At 46.1% G+C, this 26,435-nt stretch overlaps 1 protein-coding gene across 4 annotated transcripts in view; it reads left to right on the top strand.

Annotated features, from left to right (window-relative positions):
• Window positions 1-26,435, top strand: part of Cd247 (CD247 molecule) — a 75,475-nt gene that overhangs the window by 23,349 nt on the left and 25,691 nt on the right. The gene's annotated exons all lie outside the window — the stretch shown is intronic.

The raw sequence follows: 26,435 nt of genomic DNA, 5'->3' as shown, positions 1-26,435 counted from the left end.
CACAGAATGGAGGAAACTCCATGGTCAGTGTAAAGCAAAGCCTCACGGTTTCAGGACTCAGTGGCAGGCCATTGATTTGAGCAGCCCTGAACTCAGGTGTGCACAAATAGGGACTCTGGGATCAGAGGAGATTCAGGTGTGGCCCCAGGCCAACTGAGGGGCCTCCTGGAGTCAGAAAACTGAAGTTGTGAAGTTACCTCCACAATGTCTGGTCCCACCTCTCTCCCAACTGTGCTGTTACTCAGTGGCTCTCCCCAGGGTGCAGATCCAGTCTCGTGAGAACACCACTCTGACGAGTAACCCAAGACACAGACAGCTACTCTGCTGTGTCTCACAATTCATGCCACTCAAAACTTGCACACGAACAAGAACAACCACTAATGTTATTCGTACATTTACTTATTCAACAAATATGTATCAAGTATGTATAAGGCCAGAGGGGCTCTATATGCTTTACAAACAATCATGAACAAAATAAAAACAAAACATCAGATCCAAGACCCTACAGAGCAAATACTTTGAAGGCAGAGACAGGCAATAAGACGGGGTAAGTAAGTAAATATGTAAAACAAGCAGTGATGAATGCTAAGAAGAAAAATAAGATGGGGTGGGTACAAAGAAAGTGCCATGCGTCAGGAGGAGTGTGCAGGCGTTCCTTTGCTGGTGAGGCGGCATCAGAATAGAGATGGGAAGGAAGAGCATGAGTGAGCCGGTCCATGCTCCGTGCTCTGAGGACTGCCGGGAGATGGGGAGCACGGGGGGGGGGCTGCAGAAGGTGTGCTCACAGGTTCTGAGTTCAGCAGTGGAGGCTGCAGAGAGACAATTGCCCATAGGATTGAAAACATATGACTTTAAGTGAGATGGATACTGATACCTGGAGCCAAGAAGCATGATTTCATGTTGTAGCAGGCTTATTTATCCAAGCACTTTACACAGAGAAAAGACAGGAGGATATGGTTGTGGGCTGAGCTTGTGGCTCAATGGTAGAGCATGCCCAAGGCTCTGGGTTTGATTCCTAGCACCATCAAAAGATGAAATAAATCTCTAGAAGTAAAAGCAGCCGGCTCTCCATACTTCCTGGTGTGCTTTCAGATGACCAGCCAAATTTAAAACTATTTTTTTAAATATAGAAATTCCCCAAAAAAGCAAACCTGAACTGTTGCACACAGAGTGTTGCACAGAACTGTGGAAATGGGAATATGTGTAAGCCACCTTGCCACAGCTTCTGCCCACAGTTTCCCAAGTTTTCAGTTTCCCTCTGGTGTCCACTGTTCGAGTCAGGCCTGTGGGGCTTTGTCTGTCTTAAACATGTAGTTTTGTTGTTGTTTGAAGAGCAGTGTCATTGTTTCCTAAAGAACATTGGATAACAGTCATATTAGATGTTGCCAGTAATCAAGAGACAGCCAGATGAGTGGGAAGGTATTTGTAGGCTGTATGCAAACACGCTGCCATGTTTTCAGGGGAGTCTGAACCTTCTCAGATCTTGTCTCCACAGGGCTTTCTGAAGCAGCAGCCCATGGAGGACTGGCCATGTGCTTAGTGGTCTTTACCCGACACATCCACTGAGCTCCTCTCAGCCAACACTGTGTGGTGGTATGGACAAGACGGAGAGCAAGCTTTCTCCTCCGTCACAACAGCGTGAGGGTTACTCCACATCACGTAATGAGCAGTTATTTGTGTCAGCTGCTCATTGGCTACACACATCTGTCACTACATCTATTCCTTTCAAAAACCCGTAAGGTAAATCCCATGATATTGTCATTTTACAGAGGAAGAAACTGAGGCTCAAAGAGGACACACAATGTAGCCAAACCTAAGTACCTAGCCAGGTGTAAGTCCAGAACTGTGCTGCCAAAAGGCCTCTAAATGGACCCCATGTTGCTCTAGATGCTTTCTCCTACATTTGAACTAGAAAGTTTCTCTCTAACCGAATAGAAAATCCACTGAAATCTATAAAGGGGCCTCTGAGGCCACTAGCCACCCCTTCCACTGCTCTACCTCCTGCAGTGTCTAAATGGACACTGTTCCTGGGACACAAGAACCATAACAGGACAAGTCATTTGGGCACACTTGACACCATATTTCCCTGCTATAGAATAAGGTCCTGGAATTGATTTCTAAACATACCTCCTGGCTCTAAAATCCGGTGAGTCGTGATCTGATGTAATCCCTTATTGACGGCAATGTTTGGGTTTGTAAGCCTGTATATGTGTGCACATTTGGACATGCGCAGGCCAAAGGTCAATGTTGGGTGTCCTCCTCAACTTCTCTCCACCTTTAAGACTCTGATCCTTTCTGAACCTGGAGCTCTCTGAGCCTGCTAGGCTGGCTGGCTGCAATCTCAGGGATCCTCCTGCCTCCACCTCTCCAGTGCTGGCATTGCAAATGCACACTGCTGCACATGACCTTACATGGGCTCTGGAGGGTCAAATTCAAGTGCTTATGCTTGCCTGCCAAGCACTTGCCTAGCTGAGCCATCTCCCGGGTCTAGTATTTGATGAAGTCTTCTGTGGTTTTACTAAATGTTCCTCTGAATCCAGGACTTACAGGGGAGATAAAAGGACAGTTTCTTCTGGCCTCCTAGAAACACAGGTCTGTGATCATTTCTGATCCATATAACAGCTCAGATAGGATTGGTAGAAGACCCAAGTGCAAAATAAAATTAGAGACACATACATGACATTCAGTAGCTAGTGCCCCATCCAGTCCTTCGCCTGACCTCGTGGCAGCCTCAGGTAGTTTCTGGGGTGTAGAATCCCCCACCTCCCTCATTGAGGTAAGAAAACCTCAGCTCAGTTGTTTCTCCCAAGTACTCATGCCAGTATAGAGGGGACATTGTATATTTTTATTCAAAATCCACCACCAAGCCAACAAAGCCCTCTAGAACAATCTAACCTCCCAGCCATTTGAGCCCATTCAGAAAATATGGAAGACATTGGAAGACATCCTCGAGTCTGTTGCCAGTGCCTTACTGAACTGACTCTGAAAATGCCCTTGGTCTTTACTACCACATAGAGAGTCAGGAATCAGGTTTTGCTGGCCAGGCCCGTCCCTCTCACCCACTCAGCTTTCACAAGTCACCCCTGCAGCTACCTGATGACCTATTGCAGTCCTGGGCCCTATTTCCAAGACCAGGAGAAGGGTCCGGTTCCCAGGGCTGCTCCTGCAGACAGGAGTGAGAATATGTAGAACTAGGTGCACTCATGAGGATGCTGTCTGCATCTGATGGGGGTGAGTGTGTGGTAAATGCCTTCTGGGTGTGCTGATTCTAGATAAGAAAGCCTAGCAGAGCTTTACCTGTGGAGAAGACTCCAGAGCAGGAGGGATCTTGGGATTATGAAGTCTGTTTGTGGGGGGCTGTGGGTGCATCATTTAATGCCCTGAAATTGCTTGAGTCTCAATGTCATGGGAGCTTTGGGCAGAGATGGAAAATAAGATCCTCCTGGAAAAGAAGACAAGAAATAAATATGGATCGCTTCCTTAATGTTGTTGGAGCCAACATTAGGTCCCTTCTCTGCCCGTCAGTCGCCACCTGCTCCAAGCCCAGCCATTCTGCAAACCCAATCTCCTGCCAACATGGTCAAGCATCACAACAGGGAGGACAGGAAGGAGTGATGGGAGGAGAATGAGTGGAGGAAGAAGGAATTTTTGCAAAACAAAACAGAAACAAAACCAGCAAGTAACTTTAGGAATGCACCTGGGTTCTGAAGCTAGCCTCTCAATGTTCAAATCCTAGCCCTGCCACTTACAAATGTGTAAAACTGGACAAGCTACCCTATGCTAAGCCTCTGCATCCATCTGTAAAAGGGGCACAATCCCACCACCCCACGGGCTAAGGGCTAGCTCTGGCCTCATACTTGGAGCAGGGAAGTTGGGAGATGGAAAGAAAGGTGTATGGGAGGAATGGGGGTGGGGCACGGGGAACACTAGGAAATACTTTTCTTTTTTTTTTTTTTTTTTTTTTTTTTGGTTTTTCGAGACAGGGTTTCTCTGTATTGTTTTGGAGGCTATCGGTCCAGCCCAGCCTCGAACTCGCAGAAATCCGCCTCTGCTGGGATTAAAGGCGTGCGCCACCGCCGGAAATACTTTTCACCCGACAGCAAGAACAACAGTATTCACTCCAAAGGTACTCTGGTCCTGCCATGGCCCTGCTGCCTGCGTCACCATCCCCAGGAGCTCTGGAGTAGCCTTGCACACTCTAGGACACACTTTTCTGGGTTTAGAACCACCTGGCAAAGCAGGCACAGGTGCCGCCTCCCTCCCCCACTCCCACCAAAGGATTCTTGTGAGCTGGGTCTCAGTGGCTTCCACCTCTGGCCAGGGGCCAACTGCCAGTTTAGGAAGGAGGCTAAGGAGAGGTGCCCCCGGCTGGGGCTAACTCTGCTGCAGAGGTTCATTTAAGAGAACCGAAAGGAAAAGCCCCCTCCCTGCTCCTCAGAAGCTGGCACATTCACCGACCTATTGTTTTTCTTTCTTTCTTCCCCTCACCCCTGTGCGAACACATAAGCTTCTGAAATGTATGTGTTGGCACCAACTTGCATCTCTGAAAGCAGTGGAAAATGTGGGACCCACAGAAATTGCTAACAGACGCTGGGAGCATGATAGAGATTTGAGGGTACTGATTATGCTTGGTGCTGCAAGGGTTAAAACCATCAAGGACTACAGCCTCCTCTGTTGCATTTAGTCCCTCCACAAGTGAACCATGGGCATCTTAGAATACTAATTTATTATGTTATTTGGTGTGTAAGACAATGGAATATACTTCTAATATTTTCCTTCAGATTTAAAAGTTTGTGGTAGAATTATACAACATAAAATTTACCACCTTAACCATTTTGGGTGTAGAGTTCAGTGATATTAAGTACACTCACTCTGTTGAACAACCGTCTGTCTCCAGCGTCTTTTCATCTTGTAAAACTGAAACCATATATCCACTAACCTCCAGCTCCTAGTCCCCTCCCACCAGTCCCCAGCCCTGCAACCACCGTCCTTTCTGTTTCTATGAGTTTTTACTTCTCTGTGCGTCTTGTATAAGCAGGATCATATACAGTATTTTTATTTGCAGCTCTTTTTATTTTAGAATATAGTATCCTCAGGGCTTATCCTTGCTGTAGTATGTGTCAGAATCTCCTCTTTTGAAGACTGCATAGTGTTCCAGTTGTGTGTATGGACCCCATCTTGCTTGGCTACATTCTGAGTGACGACAACACCGTTTGTTGCTACGCAGTGTTGAGTAGAGTGCCCTGAGCATGGATACACTGAGGCCTCGTTGAGAGTCTGTTTTTCATCCCTGTTAGGTATGTGCTCAGAAGTAGGATTGCTAGATCATGCAATAATTGAGTTTGTGCTTTGTGCAAGAACCACCCATCTGTCTGCCATGGCGACTGTCCATTTTATATTCCCACAAATACCATCATAGCACCCGGCATTTCAATTTCTCCACATCCTTGTCAGCACTTGTTTCTGATCTTCCATCAGAGCCCTTCTCGCTGGGGTGAAGTGGTTTGAATTTTAAAGAGAAACAAACATCCAAGGTGAAGGTTTCTTTAATGCCAGCTCTCAGGAGTTCTATGAGTTCAAGGCCATCCTGGTCTATATAGTGAACCGTAACCAGCCAGAGCTACAGAGAGGAAGGAAACACAAACACATGCTACTTTAAGTGTGGCAAACTATTTAGACAAACTGATCATTTTAATACATGTAAAGACAAAGTAACTGGATGCACATGTTCCTCCAGAGACAATGCTCACAGGAGGGAAGGGAGAAAAGTGTAAAGAGTAAAGAATTGGAGAAGAAAAGTTAAAGTGGGCCAAGATAGCAGAAGTGACCGCTCCGAGGACGGCTTGCTAATCGCAATTGGATGCCGTCGGCTCTCAGTCATTAAGTCCCTGGCATACATTTGCCTGGGTACATGGACTGCTTCCACGGCAGGAGAGTCCGCAGGAAGAGCAAGCCACGGGTCGTATTTCAGGTCAGAAGGTCAAAAATAGGGGAGAGGCCTTCTGCCCCCTGAGGCAGACCGAGTTTAGGGGCCAACCGCCTCTCCCCTACTTTTGCCCCTGTGCCTCTGCAGGGCTGGGGCAGAGGCCAAAGTGGGTGGCATTCAATCTTGGGTTTCATGCATTTTTAAAACTCCTTTTGAAGGAGCGACTGCATCACAGCCCTTTCATGTCAGGGAGACTGCTTGTGAGAACGGGGGAGGTGGGGAAGGCTGAGCTCTGAAGGGGCTGCCCTGGGCCTTTGTTTCAGGAGGCAGCACACAGCGGCCTTTTCCTTTGAAACCCCCTGGCTCAGGAGCCTCGTTCTGCATACCAGCCACATCACATTTTACAGACCTTGACGAAGGGACGCTGAGCCAGTGCTGTGCTACTCTAGGCTTGTGTCCTCGTCTCCGACACCCTATTTTTCTTGGTAAACACAGCATGTAGGGGGATGACAGCATTCCCTTACATCCCTGCACAGAGTCAAGTTTCCATGGAATTTTACCACCAACCGGGTGAATAGAAAGAAAAGCGAACAGAGCGGACTAAATAGACAGGGCATCTCAATGGCATGTCACTCACTCACAAAGCAGTCAGGAAGTCTTTAATTAACCCCGTTTCTATACACAAACCCCCATAACACTTCATCCCATTTGAATAAATATTTTCAAAGAAAGGGATGTGAAAGTACTTTTATTCCTGGTCTTGGAGCATTAATTTAGTGCCACATGTTATTTTCAACTGTCACACACAAGCACGGAGGATGAGGAAGGAATTCTCCCAAAAGCTCTCCTTTCTGTTTCATTTTATTCCATGATGACACATCCCTCTTGGGAAAATCCTGGCCCAGATTTTATTAGTCTTGTGTTGGCTGTCAGGAGTTAAAACCTTACAAACACAGCCCTGCCTTGTAAGTTGCCACTCCACAAGATGTAGGATAAAGAAATGATTGGGAAGCAGTTCCCCTTACCCTGGCAGAAGAGGCGGATCCCCAACACAGAAGTCAGCCCCTCAGAAACCTACCCCATGCTCAGTGCCCCGCCTTCCCTGAGCTGGCACTGTTGCAGAACGGTAAGGATGCATTTGTCTTTGTAGTCTTGACAACAGGTAAGCACACACACAGATGTTTGGTTTACGCTATCACAGATCTTTTTTTCCCAAAACATTTAAAAATTGCCATTATGTCAACTGGCAGTCTCTGTTTGACCAGCTTAGTCAAGCTTTGGACATTCCTTCTAGGTCCATGTGTGCTATATAAAACACTGAGATTCTTCCTAAGTCAATGCAGCACGAAACTCCTACTTGACACCTGGTCACCCTCAGTATCTTAGAATCCAATGAGTCCTGTCTTCCACCATCCCCCAGGAGTGTCTCATTCTGCACTTCATCTTCAGCTGGGATCCTGTGACATCAGTTTAGCCAGAATCTCTCTCAATCCTGATATGTGTTCTTAGTAATTTTCCATCCACTGCCCCCCACCTAGAGATGCCCACTTGCCGATGCTGTGTTCAAGCTGAGTTCCACTGTTCTCTCCCATTGAGCACCCGCAGAAGTGATCCTTCATTTATCTAGATGGCTGGGGTGGCATCGTTTCAACAAGGATCTCTGAGTAATTTCTCTCTAACTCATGGCAATCATTATTATTTTTACAGTGTATGATGATAATCTCTGATAGCTATATTCTGATGTCCACTTTATAAAGTGTTCTCATTATGATGTCATTTGTCCCCCATGGAGGTAGTGACTATCACCTCCTGAGAGATCAGGAAACTGAGACACTAGCAGACTGAGTGAGCTCCATAAGAGAACAAAGCAAGGATTGATATTATGGGATGGGACGAGGACTCCACCTTTTCTAACACCTAGTCAGGTGTCTGGCCATGAAAAGACTCCATAATGCCAGTGCGAGGACAGTGGACCAGGCTCACCCCGCAGAGGGAGGTTAGGGATCCTGTGGGTCAGAACTTCCAAGTGCAGCCAAATAGTTTGCACCCCTGGGCAAGGGCAGCAGGTCTGGGGTCACAGAGCGGCTGAGGAGCACCCCACCTGGAGGACGGGCCTCTGCCTGCCTGGCCTTCTCTCTGTGACACCACCTTCCTCTGTTCACAAGAAGAAGAGGGGGATTCCAGTGGTCAGCGTCAGCATGAGTGCTTTCATGAGGGTGTGTGGGGTGCTGCGTGCAGACCCTCTCAGAGAACAGGCCTGCAAGACAAAGGATGTGGTGGCGGAGACAAGCCCTCTAGCGTGGGAAAGTGATCCGTGTGCCATCGGTGGCATAGCTGCCACATCACACAGCTGGCTGCTGTGCTCCGCCGGGGTGCTGGCCAGGGGTGCAGGGCCTGAGGACACCTAGGTTCCAGTCTTCATTTAATGTTTAGTTTTCCCTTTACTGCAGTTTCTTTCCCACAAGCAACCTGAGCTGCACCCCCCCCCCAGCAACCCTTTGAGGCGCCCTGTCCCAGCTGCACCATGATGTGAAGTGACTCGCCCGCCCGTGTCCCACAGCCCCTTTTCTGCGTCTGCAGCAGGGTGCTCTGTGCCTTTTTGGTGGCCTCTCCCTAGCCGACTCGGGAGGATCCCCTGTTTGAATGTGATTTCTTACTTGAAAATCGAGGGCACTGGTGTAAGAACCAGGAGTTTCTTGGACTGTGATCGGAACATGTCACCTCCAATGGCTCTCCCATGCTGCTCACTTTACCCTGACCACGCCTCAGCTCTTGCTGTGTCTTGGGAGCGGAGCTGAGGCCCTGAGCCTCTCAGAGCATGCCTGGGTCAGAGGGGCAGTGCAGACAGCAGTATGACATGGAAGGATGCTTCTAGAAGGTGGCTCACACGACTATTAGTCCCCTCCAGCCTTCTGGTCTTCCTGCCAAGAAGGGCTTAGTGAGATTTGGGGCTGGAGACAGGACTGGTAAGAGGAGTCCTAGAACTTCAGCCTCTCTGTCCGATCTCACTGCTCACAGGTGGTCAGGGGAGGCAGGGGCCGGGACAAGCCATTTCCCGGCTCTCCATCCAGAACCAACCTCTGCCTGTCCACCTTGTCGTCCTCCTTCAGTCATTTGAGTGACAAGCATTCCCAGCTCACCAGTTACTGATCACTCAGCCCATGCAGCAGGCAGACAGGGTGGAGACAGGCCACATCTTTGTGCCCTGTGATGGGATGGTGCTCTTCCCAAAAGCTTCCTCCTCGGAGTCTTAGATGGGTGCACACACAGCAGAAAAGACATAAGGCAAGGGTGATTGCGACCGAGTGTAGGGAGCCCAGTTCCTTCCTCCTCCCATCAAGGCTGTGACTCTCCTGCTTGTCCTTTGCAGGGTACTCTTGGGTTACAGATCTTATTTCCTGGGTTGCTCAAACACCTGGCATCCAGGGTCCACCAACTCAAGGTTCCTACACTGGGACAAAGCCTGGAAGAGTGGTGGCCTCTGGGATGCACCCAAGTCCATTCCATCTGGCCTAGTCTATAAGGCTGACTGTTGAAACCCTTTTTATTTTTTTCTGGCATCCTTTTTGTTTTCGGTTTTTTGTTTGTTTGTTTTTGTTATTGTTATTATTGTTGCTTTTTGTTGTTGTAGACCAGGCTGGCCTAGAACTCACAGAGATCCACCTACCTTTGCCTCCCAGTGCACCACCACAACCCAGTTTCCAGTATCCTTTTAAAACTCCAAATTCTTCGAATAGGTGTCAGCTTCCATCTGTTCTATGGGGGGGGGCACCACCTTTGGGCCCTTGACCACTGCTGCAGGTCATCTGCCTGTGTTCCAGGAGCTCAGGCACAGACATCGCCGGCCCCTTTGGCACCCACAGACTTATCACTTCAGTTTCTATAAAATAACAAGGGCTGCTGACTATGGGGTGTGGCTTTGGAAATGTTTGAGCTAGAGGCTCTCAGCAAGTCCTTATCCCCCAGAACCTTGATCCTAAGCATTGATCTCCTCAAGGGCCAAGGGATACAGAAGGGAGGTCTCAGAGTCAGGAGGAGCCCAGCTGTCCTCAAAATTGAGCTTAGAGCAGCCATCATAGCACACAAGCAGCCCCCAGCAGCAGAGGCGGGGGTAGGGGCAGGTGGACAAATGTCTCCTCTTCAAAGGTGAAACAATCCATCTCTAAAAGTTCAAGCTGCTTCCAAAGAAAGGAGGAATCTAAGGGGTGGGTGGTTGTCCCTGCCTGTCATGCTGCCAAGCCGTGCATCTGGGAGGGCTGCACCCACCAGCTTCCCATGACTTCCCAGCACCAGCCTCTCCCACTGCTCTGGCTCCTCATGGAGGCGGGAGAGGCAGTGGGCTGCTTACTAGAGGCAGTCCTGTCAGAAAGTGACTCACTGTGGCCTGTGGCCATCACTTCTTCTGTTTCTCAGGAAGTGGCTGAAGGGATTCTGTCAGGGGGAGGGAAGCGAGAGAGGACAGCCCCTCTTCTTGGGCTTGGCGCGTGCCTCATATTCAGAACTAAAGACTATTGCTGCAGGCTGGCAAGATGGCTCAGTGGGTAAAGACACAAGCTGCCGAGCCTGAGGACCTGCGTTCAGTCCCGGGGACCCACACGGTGTCTTCTGTCTACCACACGTGTGCTGAGGTTGTCCATGCTGCCACCCATAAATACATTTCTAAAATGTGATTTTAAGGAGAGTGTCGCACAGAATATTGTGTGTTGGGGGCTTTGTATCGTTGTCATCAAGAGGCTGACTGTCCTGCCTTCTGTGCTTCAGGGGACATGGATGTTGCTGCTCTTTGGACAGTCTCCAACTTCTAGTTATGCGATCTTGAGCAAGTGACTTAGTTGCTCTAAACCTCAGCTTCCCATCAGCAGGGTATGGAGAATAAGGTCCATTGCTCTAAGCAAGCTCTGAGGACACACAGCAGCTTCCTCGTGGGAAAAACTAGCACGAGTTTTCTAATGGGCATAAGGATATTTAAGGTTGGTGAGAAAATAGGTGGGAAGGGAAAGGGGGTTACTTTTTGGGTCCCTGAGAGAGACCCTGGCCGTCTTCACTGGCTCACTCCTTTGAGTGACCTTAAAGGCCTCAGGACGGTAGTAAGGTCCTTGTAGTACAGCCTGCAGAAGTGCTGATTGGGTTAGACAGCTCAGAAATGGTGGCAACCAGGACCTCTCAGCCTTGCAACCACCACTGAGGCTAACTTGGACTCTGCCCTAGGAGAGGGGGTACCATGTGCAAAAGAAATCACCTCCCATCCCCCCCAGGTCCTCTGGGTCCTCTAGGAGAAGAGACCCAGAGCCTTGGTACCTGAGTCCAGATGGATTCCTTAAGGTATTGCTGCAGAACCTGTGCTCCTGGAGAGAGCAAGGGCCAGAAAGAGACAGGGGAAGAAGGAGAAAGGAAATGGGTGTCATGTAAAGTGTTTGAGAAATGTTCTGAGAGGAGAGAAGCCCACTTAACCCAAACTACAGAGACACAATTCAAAACAAACGAGGAGAATCCATGACATATGGGGGTTTGGCCCTAATAGACTTCAGCCCAGCAATGGGGAGTCCTGATGAGTGAGTGAGTGAGCGTGTGTGCGTGCGTGCGTGCGTGCATGCATGTATGCATGTATGTATGTATGTATGTATGTATGTAGGTATGTGTGTGTGTGCTGCCCTGCGCCTTAGTGTTCCCTGTAAACAAAGTTAGTAGGAATACAAGGTCAGTCTCCACAAGATTCAATAGAGAGATGAGTGTAAGTGGCCTCCTTTGCCTTTCACTGGGGAAGCTGAGATCATGGTTCCATTTGACCCACCTGGAATATCAAATATCTGTCAATTTCTTATGCTCAGGGTGGTTTGTCTTGTGAACTTTGTACTTCTCACGAAGCTTACATTTCTAAAAAGAAATAAGACCCTTCACACAAAATGATCAGGGCAATTATTCTGAGTTTTTCTTTCTACCTCAACCTCACTAAATGTGGATTCTGGGTCTGCTTGCTGGACCTGACAAATTTCTTCCAAGTCCAAAAGCTTCTGAGAGCAAATGAGTGCAAATGGCTCCAGCGGAGGCTCTCTGTTCCCTTGTACATTTTAAGTAGAAAGTGTCCCTAAGTTGTGTGCACTAACTATAAATATATCGTTCAATATCTCTGGGCAAACAGTGGTGGGGATCCAACAGATGAGGAGGCAAGCCTCAGACTTATGCTCTCTGCCAGCCTTGTTTATTTCAAGTTTTATGTAAATCTTACAAGCTATAGTTGAGTTGTTTTTTCAGTCCAAGAATATTCAAGAAGACAGACTGAGGAGATGGCTCAGTGTATAAAGCTCTTGCCACCCAAGCCTGATGACCCGAGTTTGGATCCCCGAGCCTACATAACAGTCAGTCACAGTAGTGTTAGCATCTGTAATCCCTCTGTGCTGGCACAGGGGGACGGGAGGCAGCAAGAAGCTCATGGGCCCACTAGCTAGCTAACATGGTGTATGCAGCAGAGATCTTGCCTCAAAAAGACAAGGTGAAGGGTTATCCTCTGACGTGCGTTCACCTAGCATGGCACACATGCACCAAAGCAATTATAGGCTACCATAGATCAGATGAACGTCTCGTAGCCAGATAATTTCAACAGCAAAATTAAACAAATACTCTCAAGTCTTTTTATTTTAATAGCTAAATAGCTGACTTATGTGGGTGGAACTTGTATCTTCATTTTTTATTTAATGCGGAATGGTTGAAGACTTGAAAGGTTAAAGGGTCCTGTTTAAACTGCCTCCTGAAATGTCCTTGTTGTCTTTAAACCGATGGAGGACACTCCACAGTGGCCGCTCTTCACCTGCTCCAGCTGCTATAAGAACTCCCAAGCTGAACTTTTGTAACTCACTAAGATCCTGTGTTGGCTGTTCAGCTGGTTGGGCATGAAGGGAGCTCCGGGGTGTCAAGAAACAGGGTTGGAGGAGGAGATGGTCCCCAGAGTTGAAGTAGCATCGAGTGTTCACATTCTTGACAGTTTCCTTTGTTTGGAGCCTAGTGTGGGCCTGCATCAATGGGGCTGTGGCTCCACAACTCTATTCTCAGCAATGTGTGAGGAAGCACTGTTTCCTTGCTTCTGAGCAAATTGTGTCTTCACGGTAGGGTTGCACTGACAAGTCCATTTTAACCGGTGGCCCTACTGAATTCGAGCATCTACCTCTTCAGTTCTTGGCTTCTGCCAGTCTTGGGGCTAAGATCTTATAAACGGACAACAGTGATCCAACGGGAGCTGGTATTGGACTCTGAATATAGCTTCAGCACCAAATTAGATGTTTGGGTCTGGGACATGAGCAACAAGAGAGAAGTAGAAAATTTGGTGCCACAGTCAAGAAATCCAGGCCCAGATGAGAAAGGTAAGACTCGACACCATGGAAAATGAATGTCATAGCTGCGTAAGCTATCTGGTGCAGATTCGGAGTGGACGTTTGCAGAGAAGTCAGTACTCGGGGGGTAGAAGAGATAAGCTTGACTTTCTGAGGGGCATTGACTGAAGGAGGGGTGGCATTCCAGGTGAAAACGTCTAAGAATGAAAAGGCCGGTATCACGGAGTCCCCAAAGAAGCAGACATGGCTGGCTGGAAAGGACATTGACAGCTGACAGGGGTGGAAACTAGTCTAACCATAGTGTGAGGCCCTGAAGCCACACAGTGGAGTTGGGGTAGCTACTCAATGTGTGCAAAACCAAACCTGTGCTCCTGGGTGGTTTAAGCATGGAGGGCCAGCAAGTCACCATTAGACCAAGTTGTGCAGTGAATGCAAGGAGAAATGTCACATAAAAAAAATTGCCATCATCATGTGGTCACAGCATTGTGAGTGTGGAAACAGGTTGGTAGGTATCTGGGGGCTTCTGGCTAATCTAGACTGACCACTTTGCTTTTTAGTTTAGTTCTTACTTCCTGTTAATCTCACCACACCACACCCCCATTTAAAAAAATAGACACAGAGTTCAGGGAATTCTAAAATGCAGAAAAGAATATAGAAACCTGATTTTCCATCCATCCCCCAAGGGAAACCACTGCTACCAGAGTTACCTGTCCCTCACAGACTTTATTTTTATATACTAATTTAAAAAATAAAACACTAAGCAATCCATCCAGCCATTAACCATATGAGATGAATAGTTTTAGTGCTAGATGGTTTAGACCTTTTTAGTAACTAGAATCACAGGACATTTTTAGGTAGGCTTTGCCTACCTAGACATCACTTTAAAGATCTTCTCCACGTATGAAATAATATATCTAGGAAACATGCAATGTTAAAAACTAAAAATTTAAGTCTCTTTAATCCTATCACCCAGAAATCACTACTATTGATATTTGGGATATTTTCTTCCACAATAGTGTTCATTTTAAGAAAAAACAGAAAACCTGGGTATGGAGGCACACATGTATAGTTCCAGCCATTCAGTTGACCGAGGTAGGAGGATCCCTTGAGTTTGGGGTCAGCCTGGGCAATATAGTGAGAACTCATTTCAAAAACAAATGACAATAGAATCCAGGGGCTGGAGGGATGGCTCAGGGTTCACTTATCTTGTTCTTCCAGAGGACCCAAGTGGTTCCCAGCTCCAGGGGATCTGATGTCCCCCTCTGGTCTCCATGGAAACATGCACACCCCCATCCTCACCTCAGCCTCCCACATACACATACATTTATTTTTAAATGAATCTTTAAAAGAATAAAAACAAAATTAGAATCACAGCATATGCAGTTTGGATGTTGCTATTTTTGTCTAGTAAACCATGGAAGTTTCTGTTTTTTCACAGCAATGTTATTATATTAATCTGACATGTATTGATTAGGTAGCTCCAGCCGGGCCATTGAAAGCATTCAATATATGTTAACTCATTTGATCCCCACAACAACCTTTCCAAAAAAGGGGCCGCATCTCATCCTCCTTTCACAAATGGGCAGAAAGGTGCAGGGGAGGGGCTTGGAGCGAGCTCTCTGACTCCAGGCCTGCCTTCCTGTATGCATGCTGCGTCTCCACCCAGATCTCAGGGGTGCCCCTTCCTCACACCCCATCTCTGTTCCACTGGCACCCACACACCCTGTGGAGCCCCCACCATCGCATCACGCATGCACATGTTCGCACACGCAACACACCCGACACACATGCCCAACCTCTTCTCCATGAGAAACCTTTCAAATACATAAACGCCTTTGAAGTCCTTTATGGGCTTTACATTTGGTGTTCATGGTTCAAAGACCTTTCTCCAAGCTGGCTTCATGGGCAGGTATGGTTGTCTTTTATGTGGGTGGCTGGATGTGAATGCATGGCTCAGGAGGCTAGCGCTGGCCTCTCGTGTACTGGACCCTAGGTGCCTGTCACTGGCTTTCCACGAAGTGGCTGAGCTGTGCTGTAATGCCTTCTTCACTTCCTCTCATCCCCACAGCTCCCTGGCTGGGTTCCACCAGCCATTTGATGCCGTGTCTGGCCCCGCAAAGCACAGCCTATGAGAAGTTAAGAGTTCCCAGGGGTCATAGCATGGGACCACTGAGAATGTTCATGACATCCTGGTGGAGACCAACATGGCAGGGTCTTCCCTGCCTGCTCATCTGGAACAGGAGGGGAGGCCCAAGGCCAGCAGCTGGTCTGGTAGCTGTCCCAGCAGCACAAACGGCTCTCCAGATGGCTTCTAGATTTTGCACCAAACTGTCCCCAGGTGTCACTGAGGGTCACAGGGCTATTCTGCAGCAGTGTGAGTCAGTGGGAAGAGTTACTGAGGGAGGGAACTTCTGGATCGCTGGGGTTTCACAGACAGCACACACGGGCAAGCACCATTGTGGGTCTGTCTGAGAAGAAGGTAGCATTGATTGTCTCTCTTCTGGCACTGACTCTTTGAAGTGTTGGGGTCAGGGTAGGTTTTGGGTGAAACTTCCTTCTACCTTCTCTTTTGCTATCTCTAGACCTTTCTAGCTGTTTTCTCTCAAGGTCCTCGTAGGCAAGGAGACATACACAATGTCATATTAAGTCATTAGTGGGGGCCAGAAGCCAAAGCGGTACTCTCTCAGGATTATTTCCATTTTAAAGGAGACACTTGGAGACCAAAATACCTCAATCCCTCCAAAGATATTTTCAGTCAGGAAAGCTTCTTACCGTTCGTTCCTCACATTACAATAGCATGGCCAGTACCTTCCTCCACTGACAACTGAGAGACAGGGCTGAGTCAACGGCTGGGCTGATAAAGTGCTTGACATGCTAGCCAACCTGAGTTTGGACCCTCAGTATCCACACACAAAGCCAGGTGCTGAGGTGTATGTCAATCATTTCAGCACTGGGGAGGCTGAGACAGGAGGATCCCTGGGAGTTTCCTGGTCAGCCAGTCCAGCCAAATCAATGAGATCCAAATTAATCCGGAAAATAGAGTCGAGAGAAATTGAGAAAGACAGCTGACAGTGATCTCTATCCTGTATGTGTGTGTGTGGGAGAGGGGAAGGGAGAGGGAGAGGCCTGCATACTATAGTGGCCTTAGTTTCCACATTTTCTGAAATGAGACTAATCATAGCACATATCTCTAAGAGTTTCTCAAGGATTAACTGAGATATTCATATAATGCTTAATATGCATCTGTTCTTAGCCATCATTATTGGGAGTTATTTTTTCTAATGTTGTGAAGAGGCGCCAGGACCAATGTAACTAAGACTGATAGATTCACAGCCATTGTGCTATTTTATCCTGACAACATCCCTATGATTATGTTATTCCTATGTTATTGCTTCTGATTGAGAATTGGGAGCTGATGCAGCTAAATGCTATTGATATAGAGCCCAGTGCTCTGGAAGGGCGGAGAGGGCGCATAGGGCCAGGTGCAAAAAGGGACAACAGAAGCCAGAGAACTGGAGCCCACCGTTAGGATGTTCACACACCTCAGAGAATCAGAGCCCACCATTAGGACGTTCACACATCGCAGGGGCAGTGCCAGGGTCCTGGAAAAATTGAACCTAGATGGTTCAGCAACTGTGTTTAGCTTCCAAGCTTATCCTCTAAAAGGAAGGATTCCAGGACAACTTTCTAAGGTAACTTCCTTTGTTTCAAAAATGAGTAAAAGTAGAGAAACAATAATACGATAAACTACAAAGACACATTTACACATTTTAGTGTGCATCTGTAATACGATAAACTACGAAGACACATTTTAGTGTGCATTTGTAATACGATAAACTACAAAGACACATTTGAGTGTGCATCTGTAAAAGTACACACTAACGTAATGTGATGTGAGTGGAGACCTGGCTGCAGACCAGACTGCAGGTATTTAGGTACCACCAGTCTGTGGCAGACATCCCTTAAATGGATAGCACGCCTGTGTGCAGTTAACCCGGGATCTGTCCTACGTGAAAGAGTCAGACATAAAACGAAGGCAGAGATTTCAGAGTTTATCCTGCTTTTTGTTACCTTGCAGGCCCAAGGGAGGAGTCGGTGTTTTTTTTAGAAAGCAGAAGTCCAGAGCATTTGTCACAATAAGATTTGTTTTGTTTTTGTTTTTTGAGATAGGATCTTGCTAGGTAGCCCAGGGTGTCTCAGACTCCTGAGTGCTGGGATTTCAGTCACATGCTACCTACCTAGCATAGGTTCTTTGAAAAAAAAATGCCACAACAGCGTTGTTCCACCCACACAATTTACAATAATTTCTTAATATCATCAAATATGTACTTAATGTTTAAATGATTTCTTCAACCACCTTATTCTTTTGTTTTTTCTACCTTACAATTTGTTTGACCCAACTAACATATATGTTTCTTTGACTCTTGAATCTCTAGGCTCTTTCCTGCAATGCCCACCCCGACCCTCTTAGTTGCCCTCTATGGAATTGTATTCGTTGAGAAGCTAAGTTATCCCACAGAGTTTCCCTCAGTCTGGATTTCACTGGCTGCACACCTGTGCTGTTATTTAACACAGTAATCCTTTCCCCTTGCATAGGCACACAGAGACTTGAGAAGACTCAGGTTCACTGTTGTAGCAAGAATGCTAGAAGGTGATCGGTATACTTTCTCCAGAGGTCCATGACATCTCACACGTGTTTTCTTAGTGATGCTGAGAGCCAATGACAACCACTGCCTAGAGTGGCCATTCCATTAGGAGTCATCTCTTTTTTCATTCAGGGGTTAGACTAGTTTAGAGAGATGTCCCCTCGACACCTATTTGACTACCCTAATACATACTGAGAGTAAATGCTAGATTCCTTTCCTTTCCTTTATTTTATTTATTTATTTTGTTTTTTTTGAGACAGAGTTTCTTAGTGGCTTTGGAGGCTGTCTTGGAACTAGCCCTTGTAGGCTAGTCTCAAGCTCACAGTGATCTGCCTGCCTCCCGAGTGCTGGGATTTAAAGGCATGCACCACTAATGCCCAACAACTCATTGTTGATATTGAGTGGCAGGTATATTATATTGTTTTGCTTATACATCTGTTTAAAAATAATTTAAGTGATTTTTGTCAGGAAAATCTTTTTTAAAATTTTTAATTAAAAATATTCCCCCATAATCCTTAAAGGTGATGTTTTAGGGTCATGATGAATGTGTGAACTTAAACATACTTACATCTTTTAATATATTACAGTTCCTTATCTTATTGATAGATGAGTTGCTCCATCATTGGCAACTGGAAGACTCCTCAGTTTTAATACCATCAATTTGGCTCCCAAATTGTTTGTGCATGCTGGAAGGCATGCACAAATGGGTGGTTCATGCATGCTTGTTTGTGTGTGCTGGAGGCATGCACAGATAGGTGCATTATGCTTGCTTATATGTGTGTGCTGGAGGGCATGTATGGATGCATGTATGCATGCTTGCATGTATGAAGGTCAAATGATGACCTTGGGTGTCCTCCTCCAGAAGCTATTCACCTGAGTCTCTTCCTGGCCTGGAACTAATGAACTAAGTTGGCTGAATAACGAGCAAGCCCCAGGATGCCTGACCCCACCCTCCCAGAGCTACGAACATAAGTGTGTGCCGCCACGCCTGGCTTTTGTATGTGCGCCCTGGAGATTGAACTCAGCTCCTCATGCTTGCAATGCAAACCCCCTACTGATTGAGCTGTCTCCCCAGAGCCCCAGATTCTTTTTAGCACGATTCTAGACGTGTCTGTGCTCTAATGTGACGTGGTTATCCTATTTGTGTGGAGTATTTCCCACTCAAACTTGGGCTTGCCCAGTTCTCCAGGCCAGGGCTGTTGTCATCACGAAGGGTCTTTGTGTCTAGGACTCTCATTATTTCTACATGGCCATCGCTACCTGGAAATATCTTTGAGACTCCAGTTAGACTCTGTGGTCATGAGTAGAATTTTTCTCCCCACATATCAAGCAAGTGTTTCTCTGCCCCCCACCCCCACTACCACAGCACCCCACCCCCAACAAGCAGGTGCGTCAGGATGCGTTGACTGTGCTGGTGGGTGGGTGGAGGGAAAGGAGATTAAAATCTTACTCTTAAGGCTCAGGCAGTAACCAGCTTGAGACCGGCTCACCTTCCACAACCCGAGGCCTACCCCTAGACCCAGTGCCAGTGGAAGGAAGGAGGGCAGTGAGAGTGTTCATATCTCCTTCTATCTAGAAATAGGCAGCTTTCTCTCACAAACTAAATCATAAAGAAACACTTAAGAAGAGGGCAGAGGGCAGTAGGCTATCTCTGGTTTGTGTAGCTCTGCCTAATCAGCTGGGGTAGGGTGGGCCGCACAGTGCAGGCAGAGCCCCCCAAGAGATAAGTACAAGACTGAAAAGGAGAGAGAAAGCAACTGGCCAGACTGAACGTGTACAGCTGGCGAAGCCACAGAGGGTTGGGAGTTCTGGGCCCCCCTGACTACAGGATGTGCATATGTATGCACCTCCCCTCTGAGTAAAGAGCCACCTATTCTGCAAGAAGTTGATGTGTGTCTGGTCAGCATATGAGAAATGTCCTCTTGAATATTCCTGAACATTCTCGACTTTGCAGAGCATCCTTCCATGAAGGGAACATCCCTGCCACATAGAACAGTCCCACATTTGTCACTTGTCATCATGTGGATGGGAGGGGAGAACCCTGTTTGTTCTCAAAGCACCGATCAAGTTCAGGCTGTAGCTGCTCTCAGGAAAAAGGTAACAGAGTGGCCTAGAGTGGAGGATACAGAAGGCAAAGGGAAGCCACGGAGGTGCTGGGGCATCTAATCTTCACAAGTGACAGAACCACCCACAGGCGACAATATGAGGAAGTCTGACCAGGAAGCTAGTAATGTCAGGGAAAGGCTTTGCAGTTGATCCATAATGCAGAGGAGATACCCACGTGTGCAAGGGTTAGAGAAACCAATGGCTTCAGATGCCCAAGAGGTAGATGTCTATCACCTCTCAGGCCAAGCTGTTTAATACTTCTGTGGGCCAAAGGTGATCTGATCAGAAGGGCAGGCTAGCATGGACTACAGGGACCATGACTCAAGAGTAGAGGAATTCCATGTATGGATAGGTTGCACGGGTCTATACCAAGACACAACAAATCCTCTTAAGGATATGCAAGTCACTGGGCCATGAAGCCATAGAGTGCTTACAGTGTGTAAGGGGTTGTACAGACATAGAACAACTGTCTTTCTCAAGAGTATGTAGGAACTATGGTATAACTCCATAGGAGAGTGTGCCTGGTCTTGTGGTCTGTCCCCAGCACCAATAAGCAAACAATTCTCTCAAACCATTTATACAAATTACATGTACATGTATAAATATTGTATGTTATTTATATTATATCACACACATTATAGCCTGGTTCTACTTAATGACATTTACAATTACATATAGAATCATGTGTGTGATCAGTTGGTGGTGGCACACACCTTTAGGCCCAGTACTAAACCGGCAGAGGCAGGCAGATCTCTGAGTTTGAAGCCAGCATGGTCTACAGAGTGAGTTCCAGGACAACCAGAGCTGTTACACAGAGAAATCCTGTCTTGAAATACCAAAACATAAATTGTGTGTGTACGTGCATGTGCGTGCACATGCTCATGCATCCCATTGGCATGCATGTGGAGGGCAACTTGTAGGCATTGGTTTCTGTCCTTCTACCATGTGGGTCCTGGGTATCAAACTCAGGTCTTCCGGTTTGGTGGCAAGCATCCTTATCCACTGAGCCAAATTGCTAGCTGCTTAATAACATCTTAATGCCAGACCACATAGATTCCAATAGTATAAAGTTATACACCAAGAGATGTTGTAGGTATCTTAGCTTGCATACATAAACGCTAAGATATTTCCACAAGGTTGAAATCAATGAACAATACATTTCTCAGAATTAGCCCTGTTGAGTGTCCCATGACTGTTTATACATTTAAATAATTTCTGCCAGATGTCTCTGCTCCCTGTGATTTTTTTCTTTAAAAGAAAAATGATAAACATACAAGTTACAGCCAGGCAGTGGTGTCATGCACCTTTAATCCCAGCACTCAGGAGGCAGAGGCAAGTAGATCTCTGCACAGCTAGTTCTAGGACAGCCAAGGTTACACAAAGAACCCTTGTCTTGAAAAACCAAAGCTTTGCTGTTCTTGCCCTTGAATAAGCCGTGATCTTGTCGTATTAAGTTTACTGCCTCTAAACAGATGAGGTCCATCTTGCTAGACTTGTTTTTCTCATGTCCTAGGCTTTGTGTGTGTGCATGTATTCACACACACAAGCACATTTAACAACAGATAAGCTGAGCTCCTGCTGAAAACTACTTTCTGATTTTTGTTTTGTGATAGAATATATTTGAAAATAGTGCTCCCAAGAAAATATAATATCTTTGATCTCAAAGTGAGAAAAGATTTTCTAAGCCTACAGGTAGCAGCAAAGGAAGGAAGGAAGGAAGAAAGGAAAGAAGGAAGGAAGAAAGATGTAAAAAGACCTCCTAAATTACAACTTACATGATTCAAAACTACCAGATGAAAGATGGAGGTAAAGATAGAAAATACTAACAATGCATGCTATATGATGGGAAGGGATGAAGAATGCCAAACATGTAACACATTTGGATGAAAGTCCATCAGAAAAAAATGAGCAAAGCTCATTGCCATTCAACTCATAAAATAAGAAATGCACACAGTGAAAAAAACATGTGGAAAATTGTCCAGAATTATTAGTAAACAAATGTACATTTAAAATTAGATGCTGTGTTTTCCTTCCTGGGTAGACTATATTATTTTATTATTTGTTTAATAATAATACCCAGGGTTAGTAAGAATATAATAAATCAGGTTCTTTCAAAAATTGCTGAATGTAAATTGACTCTATTTATTGGAAAGTAATTCACCCTTGAGTTTAATGGCTCTGAAAAGCATTCCCCTGATTTGTAGCTACATGACTTCATGACTCTTAATTTGTTCTTTTTTAAAAAGTTTTTTTTTTAATTTTACATGTATGGATGTTTTGTCTGAATGTATGTCTGTGTGTCAGTTGCATTCCTGGTGACACAGTGGGGGGGGGGGAGTTAGGAAGGCAGGGGGTCAGAAGAGGGCACTGGATCCCCTGGTACTGGAATTGTGGATGGTCTTGAACTGACATGTGGGTGCTGGGACTCAACTCTGAGTTCTCTTCACAAACAAGGACTCTTAACTTCTGGGCCATCTCTCTGGCCCTCTTAGTTTATTCTTAAGATGAGGGGGCTAGGCATGATGGTGCATGTCTTTAATCCCAGCCCTTGGAAGGCAGAGGCAAGCAGATCTCTATAAGTTCAAGGCCAGCCTGATCTACAAATAGAGTTCCAGGATAGCCAGGACTGTTACACAAAGACACCCTGTCTTGAGTACCTCCCTCCAAAGAAACAAAGAAGAAATAAGGGAGCTGGGGCATAGCCCAGTAGTGAACTAGCAAAATAAAGCTTTAAATTAACTCTCAGCACTGTGGAGGCAGAAAAATCACAGCAAGAAAGCTTATTGTGTTCATGGTTCATGGTTGTTTATTGTAACATGATAGGACTAAAAGTCCATTTCTAAAGGTAAGGATGTGTATACAGCAGTATCTCAAAATAGTAAAAGACATAAACTGTAAGGATAGGATCCCAATCTTTAAAAATGCATTAAAATAAACATTAGAAGGAAATATAAAAATGTTAACAGTGATTATATTTGAGTGGTGGAGTTGTGGGTAGACCAGTTTCTCTTTTATATTTTCCAATATCTTAAAATTTTCCTATAATCAGTATTTTTATTTTCATAATCAGAAATGCAATATAGAAAGAAATTAAATTTATCGCAACTTTGAATTAAAGAAATCAAGTTCTTCCTAGTGTATTCTGACGATGAGGTAGAACAAGTTCAGTGGGGCAAAGATGCTAAGGACAAGCTATCTTCTAGAGTTAGAGATGTCTTAGTGTGTGTGTGAACACTGCAGGGTGCATGTTATGTCTAAGGGCATGGCCCAGTCTGCAGGGTGCGTGTTATGATGCTTAAGTGCATGACCCAGTCTGCAGGGTGCGTGTTATGATGCTTAAGTGCATGACCCAGTCTGCAGGGTGCGTGTTATGTCTAAGGGCATGGCCCAGTCTGCAGGGTGCGTGTTATGGCTAAGCGCATGACCCAGTCTGCAGGGTGTGTGTTATGATGCTTAAGTGCATGACCCAGTCTGGCTTTCAGGAGAGAGCTGTGGCTGCAGATGCGAAGCTTGAGGTCAACATCACACGGAAAGTATTTTAAAGCCTTGAGAATGAGCCCATGAGATCACAAAAGGAGTAGGGTTCAGCAGATTAGCAAACATGTCCAGGAATCCACTCTTAAGTGTCTCCGAGACATTTGGAAGAGGCAAAGCTGTCGGCTGAGGGAGAACGGCCCCAGTGTGTGCTCCATGTGGTCGGCTACGGCACTTCATAAACACTTGGCAGTGTTCGTTGGATCAAACATGAACTCTAGGGACTGCTTATTCTAAACCTCCGATTTTTGGCACCGACATTTGCCTTCACCTAGCCGTCTCCGTCCAGGCCCAGCTCTCATGGGTAAGGTGTGTGTGTGTGTGTGTGTGTGTGTGTGTGTGTGTGTGTGTATGGATTGTTGTGGTGGGGGCGAGGGGGGACATGTCAAGATAACAAGAAAGATTGGGAAATGCGGATTCAGTGTTTGAGAAGAGCTTAATGTCAATGAATGTGTTAAGATGCCAACATCTACAATAACCGCTCAGCCCGGCTGGGAAGGAGCGCGGTGGGAGGCAACAGGCAGAGGTCGAATTTCCTTCCCTTTCTTCTGGCATTATCCGTGGTAACTCAGATGCGTTTCCACCTTCCAGCTGTGGTTGCAAGCCTTGCTCAGTTCACCTAGGCCACGTTTGCTCAGCCCCACGAATGAACAAATCTAACTTGTCAGTTCCTTTTTGTTTTGTTCCTGATGTCATTTGGTGGTGCCAGGGATTGAATACAGAATCTTGCATGTACCAGGCAAGCGCTGACCACTGAGCTACACCCTACTCTTATATTTTTATAAAAGTCAAGATTTCAAGATTAGGTCCCAACCTTTCAGTTGTACCGATGTGTGCAGAAGCAACTGCCTCTTCTTGAGGTTTGGAAGTGAGACCTTCCCTGTCTGTGAATAAATAGATCCCCCCTTCACTCGTGGGGAGGCTCCTCGACTGAGGTTGAACTCTCACAGCTAAATACCTAGTAATTACGATTTCCGAGGAGGCACACCTAAAGAGGGATTGGAAAAGAAAAGCGACGGTTCCTTGGCCTACGCGTCCCTTATTGGGAGGAAGACGTGGAGGTAGAAAGAGTTCTCTGTGGGGCTGGACCAGGGTGAAGCGCCCAGTGCAGCTCCTGAGCTCACTGAAGGAGACTGACATGGGGCTTGTCTGCTCCCGAGGAGGCTGGCTTTGAGGTGTCCTCACATTAAACTGACAGATGGCTGCTTCGTGCCTTGGAGAGGTGTTTTGGCTCAATGTCAGGGCTCCCATCAGAGGAGCCTGAGCTCCAAGGGCTTTGAAAAATGGCTTAGATGAAAAAATGGGCTCTGTTCAATAATAAATTATAATGATGGTTTGTATTTATAGGGCATCCTTATGACGGAGGGAGTTCTAAGTTCTTTATGGATATTAACTCACTCTTCCCGCAATAGAGAAAAGATAATTTTATCAATTCAATATTTTTGAGTCTCCTCTCTCCCTGCTTCTGCAGTAAGAGGGTAGCTATTACAGCGATGTTTTCTTGTATTAATTTGGAGGCAATAAATCTTCCTTTCATTTTTTTTTCTCTGCTGAAATTTTTTTTCTTATTGGCTATCACAGAAGGAATTAAAAATGAACAGCAGTGCCTAAAATGTGTGTGTGCGCATTTATATGTCACTGCGCATGTAATATCTACATAAATATTTAATCTTTATGGGCTCAGCCTTCTCCCTCAGTTTTCATGAGCTAGAATTTATTAGCTACTGAACCAAGGAGCTATTATTATTTGCTTTTGCACCTAAATGATTTAAAAGTCAATTATGAATTGGCTAAGGGGATTGGAGAGCTACAGCATATACTATATGGCTCTTGTACTTCGATTTGTTACCAAATGTCTAGAATGAGGAAGTGTCCGCGTTGGGAAAGAGCCTAACAACCAACCATACTGAGATATTAAACCGGCCAGACAGTGGCCCTAGGTCACTGGAATATGAGCCACTTTGCTGGGTTTCATTTGGGTGAGTTGGGGGGTGGAGTAGATGATGATGGGGGTTATACACTCACACAAACAAATCAGATAGCAAAGAAGAACCCCAGGACAAACCAAAACAATGACTCAAAGCAGGCTTGCCCAAGGAGAAGCTGTGGGAGCGACCAGTCAGGACACCCAGGTCTGAGCTTTGCAGCCCTGGCTGGTAACAGTGAGAGCCAGCATCAACCTGCCTCACAGTCCCCTGGGAAGATGTGTAAACACTGAGTGCATTTTTCTATTTATCTGAGATGTGCAGACTGGAAGGTAGTAATAGCCATTACAACAGAATTATCTGCTGAACAGAGAGCTCCTCTGTGGAATTCACGTCCTCTGGTTGGGGGTTTGGGGGTTGCAAAGAGCAAGGCGTGCTTCCTCAGCTAAGTCCTCCACCAAGGGGCATCAGGATTTTAGGCTTTGTGTCTGTATGAAGGGCTGCAAAAAAGCAGTTGATGTTAACCTCAGAATTAGCCAGGAGCGAATGGTAAATCTTTGTTAACAAGCTCAGAGCCTGCAATAAATTTTTAAAAGTGAGAGTGCACCACAATAAGCATTTGTAATAAATCCTCAGTCGCCTGTGGGTTCTGGTTTGGAGCTGAAAAGTACTTCTGGAACAAGGGCCGGGTTTCTGGGATGTCTTTGCACATTTACCAGCTAATCAAAGCATTTAGAGACCTGCCTTCAGTTGCCGATTATTACCAATCTCCCCCTTTGAAAACTGAAATGACTGCAAAGAGTATCTTACATTCATATGCATGCATACACGTGTGTACATTTACACATGTATTTGAGTCTATGTAATGGGTCTGTGTACATATCAACAAACACTTGCCTATCCAGCCATATGTGTTTTCCCTCATTAACAAAACTGGATTTAAATTTTTTTCACACAATATTTTGATCATGTT

Source organism: Mesocricetus auratus, unplaced genomic scaffold (assembly GCF_017639785.1).
Source record: "Mesocricetus auratus isolate SY011 unplaced genomic scaffold, BCM_Maur_2.0 Super-Scaffold_100676, whole genome shotgun sequence".
Classification (NCBI taxonomy): Eukaryota; Metazoa; Chordata; class Mammalia; order Rodentia; family Cricetidae; genus Mesocricetus; species Mesocricetus auratus.
This window is presented reverse-complemented; position numbering and strand designations above follow the sequence as displayed.